Source organism: Vipera berus (assembly GCF_964194415.1).
Source record: "Vipera berus genome assembly, chromosome: 2".
In the NCBI taxonomy this organism is placed as follows: domain Eukaryota; kingdom Metazoa; phylum Chordata; class Lepidosauria; order Squamata; family Viperidae; genus Vipera; species Vipera berus.
In genome coordinates this window covers 71,567,715-71,585,002 of record NC_138203.1, presented here as the reverse complement: position 1 = coordinate 71,585,002, position 17,288 = coordinate 71,567,715, and the positions used below count along the sequence as shown (strand labels likewise).

The 17,288-nt window shown below is 38.5% G+C and overlaps 1 protein-coding gene across 5 annotated transcripts in view; it reads left to right on the top strand.

Annotated features, from left to right (window-relative positions):
- Positions 1 to 840: 840 nt before the first annotated feature.
- The window catches only part of PIP5K1B (phosphatidylinositol-4-phosphate 5-kinase type 1 beta), an 82,388-nt gene continuing 65,940 nt past the window's right edge, over positions 841 to 17,288 (top strand). For 3 of the 5 annotated variants that reach the window (XM_081321216.1, XM_081321215.1, XM_081321212.1), the window contains exon 1: positions 1,533 to 1,766. The gene's annotated coding sequence lies outside the window, so the exon portion shown is untranslated. The other 2 variants (XM_081321214.1, XM_081321213.1) reach the window with 2 other exon arrangements.

The window sequence follows — 17,288 nt, the reverse complement described above, 5'->3', positions numbered from 1 at the left end:
ATGGCATTCTCCGACTGGTGGCACCCTAAGGAAGCCCTCTCTGTGGGAGCGCACTGGGCGGAGGGAGGTTGATGCCGGCCGCAGGTGCTCCCTAAGGTATTCCGGACCCATGCCATGTAGGCCTTTGTAGGTCATTACCAGTATCTTGAATCTCACCCGGAAGGTACATTACTGTTTTTATAGTAGCTATGACCTTCAGCTTCCATTGCAGTACCAAAATCCAGATTGCTCATAAGATGTTTAGGTCTTGAGCAAGCCATTACTAAAACATTGAAGAAAAAATATGGCAGATAAAATATATTACATAAAAGACCACATTTTTTATCTTTGAAGCATTGGGCATGGCTCTTTAATTTTTGCTTCATCCCAGATTTTCAAAATTTGATGCTGTTCACCTCCCCCAAATCCTAACTGAAGTGTGGGGGCTGAAGAAAATACCATTTTTCCCTGGGGCGCATTATCAGATCAAGGTTGCTTACAGCTTTTGAGAATTCACGCGAAGGCCTACAAATGGCATCCTGCAAACCAATGACTTCCATGCAGAATACTAAAATGTCAGCCTCTTGAGTGCTAACTTTGGAGAAGCAGACTTGTGTGTGTGTGTGTGTGATTTAACAATCAACAACTATGTCAATTAAACTGTTCAGGTCCTCAAAACAAAAGGTTAAAAAAATGGCTGGGAAAGTCCAAACTTGGCTGTAGATCAAACCCTTTAGTACGATTCTCTCTCTCTCTCTCTCTCTCTCTCTCACACACACACACACACACACACACACACACACACACACACACACACACACACACGGAGAGGGAGAGAGAATAGACATATGAAAAGATACCCTGGAGGAAGTGGACTAAAGGTTGAGGCATCACAAATTTTGCTTGCCTTCAAGATACCATTGTGGATTTTACAAGCAAGCAATTATCGGAGAGCGCAGAGTCCACCTCCGAGACTGCGCGGAGAGCAGAAATCAAGTTGGACCCAACAATTTCCTCAGCCCGAAGCCGGATCAAACTGACAGGCCACGGTCTGAGGAGCCGGTGGGACCTCCCAGGTAAACCCGTGGCGCGTGAAAGACGGGGAAGCCCAAAGGACGAGGACCGAAGGCGGCTGTAAGAAGACGCCAAAGAAAGTGGAACGAGGGCGGGGGGGGGGGACAACGAGGAAGAGCCTTGGCGCGACTGCCGGGCCACGGGAGGGGCCTAAGACGGACGCTTAATTTTGGGTCGCTGGCTTCTGGCTTTTCCTTTTTTTTCCCTTCCCTTCCCCCGCCCGCCCGCCCGCCTCTGGACCTTCAGTCCAGATTGGTAGCTGGAAGGAGGAAAAGGGCGCGAGGCCCGCCGAGGCTTTTGCGCTGAGCTTCGAGGAGGCTGGCTGGCGGGCGGCTCTGGTTTCTACGAGGAGGAGATTTCTCCTCTTAACAGGGCCGGAGGAAAAAAGGGAAGCCCAGCTCGGGACTTGGCGTCGAGAAGAGGAGGAGGAGGAGGAGGAGGAGGAGGAGGAGGAAGGGCGGGTGGTGCAACCTGGCGACCAAACCGGTCGCGTGCCCGTCGGGAGGCGCTGCTGCCCTGCGGCGCAGAGGCGCAACTGGGGCAGAAGCGCGGACGCCCCGGGCTGAGCCGAAGCTAGAGAGCGCCAGGCAATTGGCTCCTGCCGCCGCCGCCGCCGCAGCTTAGTCCCTCCCGCGCCGTATTGCCTTGGAGTCCAGGCTCGGTCTTCTGGAACCTCGTCGCCTGCGGCAAGCCCGGTTTCTCGATTGCTGGAGGTGGGTGTGCGGGAGACTCGGCTGGCGGGAGGAGGCCTTTCTCCGAGCTGCCCACGGAATCAGAGCCTGGCCTGCTGGGGAGCTGCGTGGTGAGAAGGAGAGGGGGGGGAGTGCCGGGTTGGCGCCAAGGAGAAACGGGGAGGCTCTTTGGTTGAAGGTGGAGGTGGCGTGGCGAGAGGGAGACATGGCTTCAGCCGCGGCGGCGGTCGGAAGGGCTCTTGCGCCCTTCGCCAGCGCCAGCCCTGGTTTTTTTCGAACAGGTGGAGGGGGAGGTTGTTGTCTTTAATCCGCAGCGCCTCAGCCTGCGCCGACTGATACCCACACCCTCCACGCAACAACCGACCAACGAGAGGTAGGAAATGGGGAGGGGGCGACGGTCGAGGTCCTTCTCATTCAGCACCTCAGGATGTGGGGCTGGTGGCCGCGCTTTTCAAAGTGGCCAGTTTCGGAGCGGGGGGGGGGGCGACTGGTTCGGCTGTTGCCAGGGGTGGACGAGTCCACGGCTCTGGGAAGTTGTTGCGATGGGTGATTTTATATATACCAAAAAAAAAAAAAAGTCGAAGAAATGTTCTGGAACAGTCATTGCCTGGCATATACACACGCCACGATTTGTATTCCGGCACCCCTCCCCCCCCCAAAAAAAAAGAAATCGAGAAAAAAAGTACTTCGCGCAGATTCTGTAAGTGTCCTTAAACGGGAGAAGGACACGAGCTGCGTTGGCTGCCTGAAAGAATCTCGGAGCATTTAATGTCCTTTCCCACAACCCTTCCAGTTTTGCCTTCTGGTAATTAAGCATCCTGTTATGGAGAAGAGCAAGCAACAGTTAGACTTCTGTTAAGGCTAGGCCGGTGCCTGCTATTCATGATGTTGGTTCTTTTTGTTTTTTTCAAGCTTGTAAGAAGGTCAGGAATCTCTTCTAAAACTTGTAAAGGGATTAATTACCGTACTCCCGTGTGTTTGGGCTTTATTCCAGTAGTAGAATGTGCTAGCTTGGAAATCCCTTTTTGAGTTTTAAGGAAGGGATCAAGATCAGGGTTTGGGTGTTAAATTTGATTGAGAGCGGGGCGCAACTGCTTATAATTGAAAGGGCACCTTAATCTAAAGGGTATAAATATATATAAAAATAATTGCGAGACCTTTTGCAGGAATTCATAAGATAAAATATAATTGAATCTGTTATCTTAAATGGATGTTTGGGAGGAGAATTAGAATTTTTTCTACTGTGTAAAGGAATTTAGGATTGAAATATTCAGGTGATTTTTCTGGACTAAAGGAGGGATATCAATTTCACCAGGTTAGGTTTAAATATGCACTGAAATGATGAAGTAATAATATAAACATACTTTGATATTATGCAAATGTTCTGTTCTTAAAGGAAGTTTTTTGCTCAAAATATGAATATTGTATTGCATTATCATAAGATTGTTTACCTAAAATAGCATTGCTTCCTGGAACCAATAGTTAGTGCCGATTTCTAGCTATTGCAGGTGAGTTTTTTATTTCACTATATGCAAACACACCTTTGTGTATTTGCTCTACATACCTTTGTGTAATAACATTTCTCCATTAAGCAGAAACAACTTAGGTGAAAAAAATGGGAACAAAGATGGATGCTATTCATTCTTTTACTGCTCCAACTTTTTTTTAGCTGTTGGATTAGATTACCAGCATCAACTGACTCTAGTTATCTCATATTAAAGTATAGAATATTCAGAGATGAGAGATTTAATGATTTTATCAAAGATATAATAGTAAGCCACAGGTTAGCCCGTACAAATGCATTTAACCTTCCCAGGAGTCCCACAATCCATAATTGTTAGTAATTCAGAAGTTTTCACTTCCTAGGTTTACTATGTTTTAGTCTTGGTACCTTTTCATGTCTCAACCTGGTCAGAACATATTAATGTCAACAATACTAGTGAAATAAACAATATAGTATACAAATAGTAAGAGATAACACGTTAAGATAAAATTCATCTAGACTTAAAGTAAACCCATGGTTATGCAAAACAATTCATCTAGACTTAAAGCAAGGACTGGAAATGTATGAACCTAGGAAGGGGCTAGACTCACTCTCATAATGTAAAATACTAGCTTAAAGTTATAGTAATTACTTAATGGGTATACAATAGGTTTTCTGTAATTTCTATAACTTTTTTAAGTTGTGGAAAACAAAACTCAAATACCAACACCAAAACGAAAGATAGTTCCTCAATCTTTATTTTGAAGAACTATGCTGGAGGAGAAATACTCCTAGATGTTTAGGACTTCAGTTCTCACTGTCCTAATCAGTTGCAATAGATAAAATCTACATTTGATTCTTATATTGATTTGCAATAAGGATCTTAGTATTTTCTAATGCTTGCAAGGCTTGTTTACTAAATTGGAATATAAGCTTTTTGAATGCATCATAAGTCTGGGAATCTTTGCAGTCTTTTTTTCCATTAATGTTCAGTACTGAGGTTTGTATGACTTCCCTCTTTTTTTGCGTTGCATAATTGGAAGAAAGAACTGTGCCTGGGTTTCTTTGGATAGTGACTTAACAAAAATATTAAAGGTCAATGAAGCTATCTTTTAATCTTTTCACAAAATCAAAATGATAAATAGAGAGCTGTAATAAATTATTTGTACTCTCTCTTAAAAGATGTGGACCAAAAATAGCTTTCCCAATACATTACTTTCTTCTTTTTCTTTCGTCAATATTTGAGAATGCACTTATTTCTCTACCATTTACAATTCATCCATGGATTTAGAAATTTCTTTCATCCATTCCAGTATAATCCTTTACATGTTTACCCAGGAATAAGTTCCCTTAAGCGCCTATAGTTATTTTCCTACGATCACTGGAGATGTTATGAAAATACAGGCATTGCCAAAAACAATGGTACATTTCTTCTATTATACTCATTTTGTATCTGCTAAAAATGCTTTCAATTATCTATTGTGTGATGCATATGAAACTTCTGTATAGAAAATACTTCCTTCAGTCAATAGCCCTGTAAAATCATTTACGTCTTATAAAACAAGATAGGGAAAGTATGCAGAGAATGAATTCTGAACTTGTTTCCAAACTCTTTCAAAGGCCATAGGAGGCACTGTATTTTATTCTGCATAATGAATAATGTGTTCAATTTCTCTGTATTTTGTTTTTCCTTTGTATTACATCTATGTGTATACAGGGAAGCATAGAGCAGATTACTATACTGTACTACAGTAATCCATTTTGGGTCATATGACTAGTAAGGAGTGCTTAGAATGAAGGAGCGCTGCAAGAGTTTTTCAGGAGTTTTTCTCTGTAGCTTCCACCAAGATTTTGTTTATTTTGAAACCTACATTTTCTTTTCGCAGTGTCTCCCATTGTACCAGATTTTGTCGTACTCTGTTCAGTTATAATACTGCTTGACAGACAAATGGGTAGATAAAGTCTCAAACGCTTTACCTAACTTTTCTGTTTCGTTAGTTTGAAAGTTGCTGTACAGATAGTCCTTGACTTATAACAATTCATTTAGTGACTGTTCAAAGTTACAACAGCACTGAAAAAAGTGACTTGCCACTGTTTTTCATACTTATGACCATTTCAGCATTCCCATGGTCATGTGATCAAAATTCAGATTCCGGCAACTGACTCATATTTATGACAGATGCAGTGTATTGTGGTCATCTTGATCATCTTTTACGACCTTCTGATAAGCAAAATCAATGGGGAAGCCAGATTCACATAAGAGTCGAGTTACTAATTTAACAAGTGCAGTGATTCACTTAATAACTGTGGCAGAAAAGGTTGTAAAATGGAGCAAAACTCATTTAATAAATTTCTCACTTAGCAACAGAAATTTTGGGCTTGATTGCAGTCATATGTCAAGGACTACCTGTATATCCTGCAAGTTTTTTAATCGATGGAGTTTGTCATTTAAGCTTTCATGTTTCATGTTTTCCCACCAGGCTCAAGGTTGACTCAGCCTTCCATCCTTCCGAGGTAGGTAAAATGAGGACCCAGATTGTTAGGGGCAATAAGCTGACTTTGTAATAATGCCGCTTGGGGGGGCGGCGAAAGCCCTAATAAGCAAGCATATACATAGAATGAAGGCTATTGCTAAGCACATTGATTTGTGCTTAGATTGTAAGCCGCCCTGAGTCTTCGGAGAAGGGCGGGATATAAATGAGATTAAAATAAATAAAATAAATAAATGTTAGGGAATATCCATAAAAAAAACATCTTCTGAAACTAAGGGTACCTTTTGAAGGGCAATGATAGTCTAAAACTTTGATGATAAACACAAAATCTGTTTTTGTTTTCATCTGTTAAATTGCAAATGTTTCAGAAAAAAATGATATGTTTTATATGACTTTTGCCTTTTTTGTATATATTTTTTCAGTTTTCTTCAATTTATGCTTTTATATCACCCTGGCTAATAGTCAGAATAATGAAATAACACTTATTGACATTTTATCATCATGAATCCCAAATAGGTATTTCTAGAGGTTTTAAAGAAAAATATATACTCTGACATTTTGTTTTATTTGCAAGCTAATTTTCCAGTGTTAACAGCTATTGCAGCACCCTTGTGGTCATGTGATCACAATTCAGGTGTTTGGCAACCACCTACACTTACAACTGCAGAAGCACTTCTGCATCCCCCACTTGCCTATCTCCCCTCATCTCTGCCCTTTGGAGGCCTTGCACTCACTCCTTGGCCCTACCATGCCTGCCTGCCTTGGCCTAGATGACCTTTGAAAGGCTTCTGAAGCTTCCAGAAATCTCACAAGAGGACCACCTGCAATTCAGACAAGGCCATACACAATTTGGACAAGGGCCAAGTGTGGTTTGGATCAAGATAAGTCCTCTGCTAACAAACAGTGGAATTTGGTTAACAATGGAACCGGGACTTGCTGTTGCTAAGTAAGGTAGTCATGTGACATCACACTTTAGATCTGCATCACCTAGTGACAGAAATTCCCAATTACTCAAGGGCTACCTGTGTGGCTGATAGTTACTAATTGGTAGTTAACCACTTTTGCATAAAAGAGTGGCATTTCACAGGAATGTTTTTTCCTCTATCTCGGTTCTAAGTTTTGCTTAATTTTGTTCCCACATATAACATTGTTTGCCAAGGTGTGGAACCATGATCTCAACATCAGTTTTTGGGCCCTAAGTTCTCCATTGTTAGCATTTGCTCTAGATATACCTGATCAGCTTGAGTTATATTGTTTAAAAGACTTATAGTTTATTTTTTCAAGAGTAAAATAAATTCAAGTAAAACAGGGAATATTGTCTCCTTAAGTCAGTACTTTCCAAACCTGGGTAGATTACTCAAAATTGGGTAAAAGTGGTTTTTCTTTAATTAATAACATGAAATCATTAGTCAATCATAATGGAAACATTTAAATTGACTTAAGGTGTTTTACCTACATTGGGTAAGAAGGACTTTCAGATAAGCTGTTTTAGATAAGGAAAAAGTTTGGGAAGTGCTGCCTTAAGTAATATAGAAGTCTAATCAAACTTAGAATCCTAAATTAAACCTAATTATGCAAGCAAAAATTTAAGAAGAAATGGAAAATGGTAACTTGCTTGTTAACTCTAAGTCAGCTACTATATCAGTTTTTTTCTTTAATAAATAAAGGACACATTGTCTGACCAGCCTCCAGAAATAGAATTACATTTTTCAAAGCAGAGAGGAAATAGTAAGCATGTCAGTGAGAAAGATGTCAAAGATGTGAAAGTGTACATGATCTGATGAATTTAAGGAAATGGTGTATAATTTTGGCTTTAAAACCAGGAGGATGAGCAACCTGTAGTCATGGGCCCTGAGTACTTGCAGTATGTGCCAGGAACATTTAGCAGCAAAAAATGATACAGCATGATTTTTCTCAGTGCTTTCTAAAATAAGGGACAAACGTGCAGCAAGATTTAATGCACTTGTTTTTCTTCTGACTCTCCACATTGTCTACTATTGCCACCTCCAAAATGTCAGCTTGTCCACGCTGCAACCTCATTTTTTTCTCTAACTAAGAGCCTTGCTACCCTTGGAGGCAGAAATATTTAAAAATGAAAGTGAAAAAGTGGAAACTTTAAAGATTGCCTTTCTCTTTCATAAAGCTAAAGCCCTTCTAACATCAAATTTGTGTTAAATCATGGTTGTGAAATGTCTAGTATATAATTAGCAGAAATGGAAAGATTATTGAAAGAGAAATGACAGTTTCAAAAAAAATGATAGGTTTTGTTTGCCACCTAATGTAGTAACCAAGATATCGTAATGGATAAAACAATCAGCAATATTTGACTCCCTGATCCAGAAATGGCCACTGTAGGTAATGGTTTATTATTGCTGTTTATTAGTCACATTTCATTAAAAAAGCCATGACAAATAATGGTCATATTTTAAAAATCATGAGAAAATCAATAAACACACAAAATATGTAAATCATAAATATATTAGTAAACCTAACTTCCCATATTGACTCACTTCCCATTTTGTGTTAAAATACAGTCTCACATTGTGGTTTGTTTGATTTTGCCACTAGTACTTCAAGCTAAGTACAGCACCGTTACAAACCTTTATCTAAACCTTGTTAATAGTACTCTTAATATTTTCTAGCTGTAGAAAGAGTCCATATATTTGCACTATATTTCTATTGATTAGTTGTACCAGAAGTTCATTCTAGTAGAGCACTGCTTACAGGTCCTTGAGTTAAAACCGATTGCTTAACAACCGTCAAAGTTATAATGGACCCTGAAAATGGGACTTGCAACTCAGAATTGAAATTTTGTTGTTCACATAGACACTCCCTGAAGTCACACATTTTGGGTGCTTGGTAACTGTTCACATTTATGTTGTTTCCAGTGTTCCTTGGTCATGTAACCATGATTTACATTTTTGCTAGTAACTGCTTTCTGGCAAAGCCCACTCCATAGTGAACAATGGGTTCACTTAATGACCACAGCAAAAAAGGTTGTAAAATTAGGCAGTGTCACATAGTGACCCACTTTACAATTACCAAGTGTAAATTAGTGGCTCAGTTACTGTCATATGTCAAAGATTACCTGTATGTTCTTATTCCTGATGATATTTATTATTCCATCTGGAGATTATCTTACACAGGAAATCATTATATATGAAATAGCCTTGGGGCATGGTTAAACTTTTTTTCTTATGTTAAAGTTTACTTTTAAAAAGCAAACAAACTGAATGAGTTCTGTTTCCACAAAACAGTCCTGGGAGAAAGAAATAGGGAAAATAATGGTTTTAACACTTTTATTAAAAATATAGCTAGGAAATAACGCATTATGATACCCCAACTGCTACAATTCTTCCTATGAAAAGGAACATGTAACATGTAATATATTGTTAATAAGTGCAGTTCTGAATTAAACCTGAGTCTGTGATTATTGTGTGAATCTGCTTGCTGCTAACCCAGCTTCATTAGTTGCCAGCTGTAGACTAATCTTTGAACATAGCTGGATTTGCTATCCAAGGCAAAAGGCAATATAGGTAGTCCTCGACTTACAACAGTTAATTTAGTGAGTGTTCAAAGTTACAATGGCACTGAAAAAAGTGACTTATGACTGTTGCAGCATCCCCATGGTCACGTGATCAAAATTCAGACATTTGGCAACTGGCTCATATTTATGATGGTTGCAGTGTCTCAGAATCACGTGATCATCATCTGCAACCTTCTGACAAGCAAAGTTAACACGGAATCCAGGTTCACTTAACAATCATGTTACTAACTTAACAACTGCAGGGATTCACTTAACAAAACTGTGGCAAGAAAGGTCGTAAAATGAGGCAAAATTCATTTAACAACTCTCTCACTTACCAAAAGATATTTTGGGCCCAATTGTGGCTGTAAGTCGAGGACTACCTGTACGCATCAATATTTGAGGAATCTCAAACATGCTTGAAATCTTTTTATTTCTTCTTAAGAAGTTTCCCGAATAGGAGCTCCTGGAAAGTTAATATCTCATTACTGTAGTGTCGTATTTCCCTCAAGATTGTCAGGAACATTATCTCTTAAAGCTTCTCCCTGAAATGGGTGCAGTTTCTCATTTATAAGTTATAAATTTGTATTCATATCAGTGTCAGAGAGGTCTATGTTGCTGGATATATAGATATATTTATTTTAAGATTTTGAACTGAACTTAATAGAAAATTATATTTGCTCTGGTAGCCTGTTGGAATTTTTGTTAATGTTTTCCGTAATGGTAGAGCCTTGCTATTGTTATGGATACTTAAAAATTCTAAATGATTTAGTATGTGTAATTTGGATTCGGAAATTCCTGGTTATAACTTTATTTTCATTACGTTCTGTCTATGAAATACACCTTAAATGGAAATTTAAAGAAAACCTTATGTAACAATAGATTTATTTTGTAATTTCACAAGATGATTTCCAATGCTGTATGTGATTTCATATTTATAAGGCTTACAGCACATGAGTATATGCAAAATTCACGTTATTTCAAAATAAAATTTCAGATTTTTATATTGTATGTATGGTGGGTGCATGGGGCTTTCTATAAGAATAGTACTTGCTATTCATGGTATTAACTGTATGAAATTGTCTATATTTTTAAACAAGTCATATCACTACCAGTATCAGATTGTGTAATTTGTGTAATACCACCTCTACACTAGTCTGATTTCTTAAGTTTTCTGTTCGGGTGTTTCTTGGGTGTTCAGTGCAGGAAATAGTTACCTCTAGTGGTGGGATTCAGATATGTGAACAACCGGTTCTCTGTGTGGATGCTGCTTCTGGAAGTCCATTTTGGGCCTGGGCAACAAAAAATTAGCTTCCAGTTCTGCCGAAGTGGTGCAAACCAGCTGAATCTCACCACTGGTTATCTCTTATGTGCTTTCTGTGTTACTATTTTATAATGTGTTTCTGGCAAAGCTATAACCAGCATTGCTAGATCCTGTTGCAGATACCAGCACAGTGAAAGATATAAATTTTCTTGCTTTGTGATTTTATGAGATGCGATTGCAACTCATAAATGTGTAGTAATTGCTTTGATTTTCTTTTATCTGCAATAACAGTCGAATTGCACTAACAGTTGAATAGTAACAACATGGATTGAATATGGCTTTATGTTCACTGAAATTAGTTTTTTCTTTTCCTCCCCAACATTTGAATGCTCACAGTTTTCAAATATGCAGTAAACAGAGCTGGTCTGCTTTTGAAGTAAAAAATGGGCAATACATTTGGTTCATTGTAGAGCAGATTTATTATTGATATAAAGGTAAAGGTTCCCCCACACATGTGTGCTAGTCGTTTCCGACTCTAGGGGCCGGTGCTCATCTCTGTTTCAAAGCCAAAGAGCCAGCGCTTGTCCGAGGACGTCTCCGTGGTCATGTGGCCGGCATGACTAGACGCCAAAGGCGCACAGAACGCTGTTACCTTCCCACCGGAGTGGCTCCTATTTTTCTACTTGCATTTTTACGTGCTTTCGTACTGCTAGGTTGGCAGAAGCTGGGACGAGTTACAGGCGCTCACTCTGTTACGTGGCACTTGGGATTCGACCTGCCAAACTGCCGACCTTCTGATCGACAAGCTCAGCGTCCTAACCCACTGAGCCACCGCGTCCCTCTTATTGATATTAGTAGAATACAAATAGCTGTCCATAATTATTCCAAAGATGGTTGACAAAAAATGTGTCAGTAAAATCTTAAATGTGGGTATCCAAAGCACAATGTTAGTATTCCTATCTTTCCTTGCTGTTGAATTAACAGAGTCTGGTATGGTTGTTTAACCTTTTCGGATCTTTATTATTAAATTTTAACAATAGATGTGCCAATTATCTGCACAATGTATTTCTCGAGGCCAACTGTAACTTGTTTGCTTATGATTTAATCTCTTACATGATCATAACCAATGTTATCTAATGCGAAATGCACAATGTGTAGCAGTAGAGTTTAGCCTATCAAGTGAAGTTTAAAGGTCTGAAACACGCTGTCACAGAAGTCCTCTGGATTTACACACCTTAATTCCACCTCTTATCTTAGTAATTCTTGATGCTTCTGGAAAGCTTCTCATCACAACCCTGGCATGTGTGAGAAATACACTTCCAAAGCTTGTGCTGTTCTTGCAAATTAAAAGGAAAAGAAAAACTAAATTCCATAGCATCATCTTCTGGTCTTGTAGCTTTGAGATGTGGGGCTAGGAGAATTAACTCTTTTTTTTTCTCTCTTCCTTTGGAAGAGGGGCTCAATTTATGAGAGAGATAAAATCAAACAATTTTTGTTAAAAAAAGTAAAAATCAAATTTTAGCTTTAACCAGTCAAATATAAAACATTCACTAAAGGATATAAAAATGGAGAATTGCAATTTCAATAAATTCCCAAGTAGTTCCATAGGAAAAAATATATAAAGGAAAGGAAAATGTACGTCTCTGAATAGATCTCAATATATTAATTCCCTACTGATATAGGACGTTGCTGTAAAATGATTGTCAGTTATGTAAAACTCAGTTGTAAAGTTTATACAGTGAACATAAATACTAGAGACAATAAAGCTTAAGAAGCATTTCGAACAGAAATGTAAAAGTTAATATTGGCTAGTGTTGTTTATGTATTGAATGAAGCAAGTGAATTACTAGAACAAGTCTTCTGGCTTCCCTGGAATTTTCCAGTGTTCTGGATAGTTGCCTTTAATCCAGAGGTAAGGACAATGTTACTTTTGTCCTCTACTTAAAGTACTAGGTACTTTACCTAATATTCAGTGTCTCCATTTGAGGGACACCTTGGGAGATTTGCCATTTATACGTGGCAGAGGCAGCATTTTTCTTTGGGAATGTGGTAGTTAAAATCCAGATGCACGTTTGGCTATCTGTGAATATGAGATGGGGGCTTTGCAGCCATCAAGAGTTGACAAATGATAAAAGAAAATTAAAGTGTATAAGAAAATACTGGTAATATTAATCATATTTAATTTTTAATGTAATATACTTAAATACATTTAAATAAGGCTTTTCTCCTTGTACCTCACACAAAGACCAGTTGTGCCTCTTGGCCTGAAAATGTTTGCACTCTGCTGATAACACAGTGTGATATAAATTCAACACTACATTGTTTAGTTCACTTCATTTTATTGTTTAACCTGTTTTGTGAATTCTCTAATATTTGAAATTATGGCAAAAAGGTTAATCTTAGGCAAAATTTTATTTCTAGGAACCATTTCAAATAGTTATGAAAAACATTGTGTCAAAGTAAACCTTTTATGGGCTCTATGCTTGTTTGCATATGGCTATCCTTATTGAAAAATTAAAAGGATTACATTTATAATAATGGCATTGTTTCTTATCTGCAGTTAATTCAATATATAACCCAGTTGTAAAGCAATATATCTTTCATGAAACAAACTTTCTTTTGTATTTTCTTATTGTAATTTCTCTTGCATGCGAAGAGATCATAAGTGGAACACCTACTTCCTCTTTTGTCTAACTCAGTCTATTTTCCTGTGACAAGGATAGGTCCAGGATAAAAGTTTCTTAGTCCCACCTTTTGTCAAAGAGAAGCTAGATAATCTCTCAATGCATTGCCATTCTATTGTAATTAGCAGAACTAATCTTTAACATAAAGAAGTGAATCTTTTGAAAAAACATTCTTTCTTTACATATAGCTCAAATGATTCTCTTATTACTTGATGAAATTCTTTAAAATTATGTTATTTGAAATACGATCCCAGGGAAGTGCATGTAAATAGCAGCATAAACATAGGTAATATAATAAAATATTGTAATGCAGTGCTGAAAAATTTGGAAAAGAGGAAAGATTATTAAGTTCTTCGCATGACAGCTACTGCAAGTTATATCATGTAGAAAAAATAGCATTCTAATTTAGTAATTTGAAGCAATAAAATAAAAGAATGTAATCAAGATAGGTACTGTATGTAGTGAAATGTAGGAAATTTTCTAAGTATATGCTTTTAATTGCTGGAATTTCACAGCAGTAATGTGTGAAATATAATTTCATAAATATATCATCTATTTAGCAATTCTCAGAAAGTGCTATCAACGTATCTCAACACCTGCTTAAATAATATTTTTAAAAATCAAATATTTATGAGTGTTTACCCAGTCCAGATAAAACTTGTTATTGATTCTTACCTATATATACTGTAATTGTGAAAACTTTGCATGGGGTTGTCAAACATTTTTTAACGTCATTACGTTTTTTAAAATATTATTTTGTTAAAGATCTTCCAAGATAATTGATTCTTAAAGAAAGAAACCACTGTTTATTACTTGATAAAAGTTTTTAAAAAGGGTTTCCATGTGTTTACTTTTCTGTATTATGAGACTTCTTATTTGAGACTCATGTTGCAAAATCCATTTTAATTTTATACATCCTGTCTTTATTATAAATATTAAACATTAGAAAAATGTTCCCCAACATTGTATCATACTGAACTATATCTGATTAAATAGGGAGAAATTTTCCATCAGGTTTTTTGTCATGATTCTGTTGTTGAGTCAGTTTAATTTTGTTTTGCCAGGAGCAGAACAGTAGATATTTAACCTTTGTGGAGCACTGTACTTTACAATATGTACCTGTGCTTTATTCAAGGTGCTCCTTCTGTAAGAAGCACATGCATTGTCTTCTATCTACTCATTTACATTCATTTTTAAAAGATGCTATAATGCTCTCACATTTAGAGTAGGAGGGAAGAAATGTGGTTTATTTCAATATATTTTAAAAATTCACAGAGGCATTGTAGAAGATTCCATTAGCTTCTTGGTTTGCTATCGTGTTGTAACTGCATGCTGGTAACCTAGTGCCTGAATTACAATCACATGACTGTGGTGACATTGCACAATGGCATTGTTATAACTTTGAATGATCGTTGAATTGGTGGATGTTAAACAAGGTTTACCAATATAAGAGATACTATAAATGTTAACTAACGTTAAGAATGGTTTCAGAGAGCTTCTGATAGAGAAACCTTTGTAATGTTTATATTGGACATACATAGCTATGTGTATCTCTCCACCAAGGAACCTACATAATATTTTTAAAGAATGTTAGCTTGTGCCCAGAACAGAATGAATTCCTTGTTCCCGGAGTTTAGTTTTTCAGATGTTTTAATTGCATGATGCCTGTTAGTTAGGGATTTTTTTCCTTCTATTCAATCATGTCCAACTTTTGGATACTACCTGGACAGGTCTCTGTAGTTTTCTTAGCAAGGTTTTTCAGAAATGATTGGCCATTGCCTCTTTCCTAGGGCTGAAATAAAGCCCAAGGTCACCCAACTGACTTTGTGCCTAAGATTTGACTAGAACAGGGCTTTTCAACCAGTGGTACATTGACACCTGGCAGGTGGTATGCGACCATCCTAGAAATGTGGTAGCGGGGGAGGGGAATGAGCTGAATGAGCACCGCAGAAGCCTGAAAGACGGCTGGAGCTGCAGGGCTGTCAGGGCTCAGCGGAAGCGCCAGGATCAGTGCTTCTTTGGGGCTGTCAGGGCTCAGTAGAAGCCCCAGGATCAGCGCCAGGCTCCAGCTGGAGCTCGGCACTGATCCTGGCGCTTCTGCTGAGCCCAGAAGAAGCGCCGATCAGCTGGAATGTCGCAGCATCTCCAGGGTCTTGTGATTTACATTCAGATGTTTGGCAACTGATTCATATTTATGACAGTCACAGTGTCCCAGGGTCATGTGAAGTGACCAAAACCTGCTGCAACCACCCAGCAGAGGGGGGGGGAAATAAAAACCAAACACACCCCACCCCACCCCCGCTGTCAATCCTCAACAGAAATGATCACAACAATGAAAACCCCAGACAGGAGGAAGAGCGCTGCCAGGTGTCTTGCTCGGCTGTGGCTTGGGGAGCACTTTTTTCAGTGCCATTGTAACTTCAAACAGTCACTAACGAGCTGTTGTAAGTCGAGGACTACCTGTACTTCATCACTTTTTCTTTTTTTTTTTTTTTTTTGGTCATCAAGTTTTTGACACCTTGCTAGGAGACTTGTGGTACTCGGATGTTGCCATGGGTGAAAAGGTTGAAAAGCCCTGGACTAGGACACACAGTCTCCTGTTTTCTAGCCTGATTCCTTAACTACTATACCAACTGAGTGCCATTCAGTTATGTGTCCTGCCCTGATCGTATTGCATACACGTTTTATTAACAGAGGGTAATCCTTTGCTCCTGAACCTTAGATTTATATTAGATTTCTTTGAAGCATAGGACCCACAGAGATTGGAAAGCAATCTGAGCACTTTTGATGTCCATGGGTTCTCCTAATTCTTATGACAGTTCCTCTTATCATGATTAAAAAGTACTATCTACATGCCCTGGTCAAAAGCGTTAAACGTTCTTTGAAACATTTGAGAAATCTGTAAAATCTTGTTTGGTCTTAACAATAACATTACTAAAGATGGATACCACAAGAAACCTTAACTAAATTGAATCACTCTGGGGGAGGGGAAAAATGAATTGGGTCTCAGAAACTTTTTCTTCCTGAGTGTCTCTGTTTTCCTCAAAGTTAATTCTCAAAATAGGTGTTGGGCGGGAGGGAAGAATGTGTGGAATTTGGTGCAGGCAGATAAAAGTAAAAGTAAAGTTTGCATCCAACCCATTCCATATGATTATGTCATCAGGAGTGCTTCCAAATAACAAATACTGACAACCTATATTTTTCCATTTAATATTTTTTTCTAAATTCAAAATCATCTTTAGGTAGGAAGAAAATGTGTGGAATAAACATGCTATATTTCAGCCGGTATGGACAGAGAAATCTGAATTTCTGGCATAGGATGAAATATTGTTCTAAGAAAAAGAGGTGTGTGCAACTTAATGTGCTGCAAAGTTACGGTAGTTCCTTTCCATATCCTGAATTTACAAAAGAGGAAGAGACTTTGTAGAACTCAGCATTTCCTTCTGAATCAAATACAAAAGATCTGGTGGCAATCTTATAATTCCCCTGTAAATTATACAATTTTAATGAATTGTGCCCTTTTCTAAACTGATTGTGAAATTGATAAGAAAAATAAAAGGAGAGATTATGAAATTTATTAGGAAAAAAAGCAGTGTTTTACAAACGTGGTCACAAAAGTGGATGTCACAAGTGCTGGATGAGATAGCAAGACAAGAGAAGGACGTACAACGATTTGGGGGAAATTCCATTGACTGCTGAATCAAATTATTTATTTTATTTATTTATTTATTTATTAGTTTTTATAAACCGCCCTTCTCCCGAGGGACTCGGGGCGGTGTACAGAGGAAGGAATGTATACAGATTGAACAATAAAATAATAAGAAACAATAGTGAAAACAAACTGGGACCCCAATTAACGCTATCATGCCAGGCCGGACTGCTGGAACAGGAAAGTTTTTAAGTCGCGTCGGAAGGTACGGAGGTCGGGGGCCATCCGGATCTCGGTTGGTAAGCTGTTCCAGAGGGCTGGCGCACCCACCGAGAATGCCGTCCCCCTGGGGGCCACCAGCCGACATTCCTTGAGCGGTGGCACCCTGAGGAGGCCCTCTCTGTGGGAGCGCACAGGACGGTGGGGTGCTGACATTGGCAGAAGG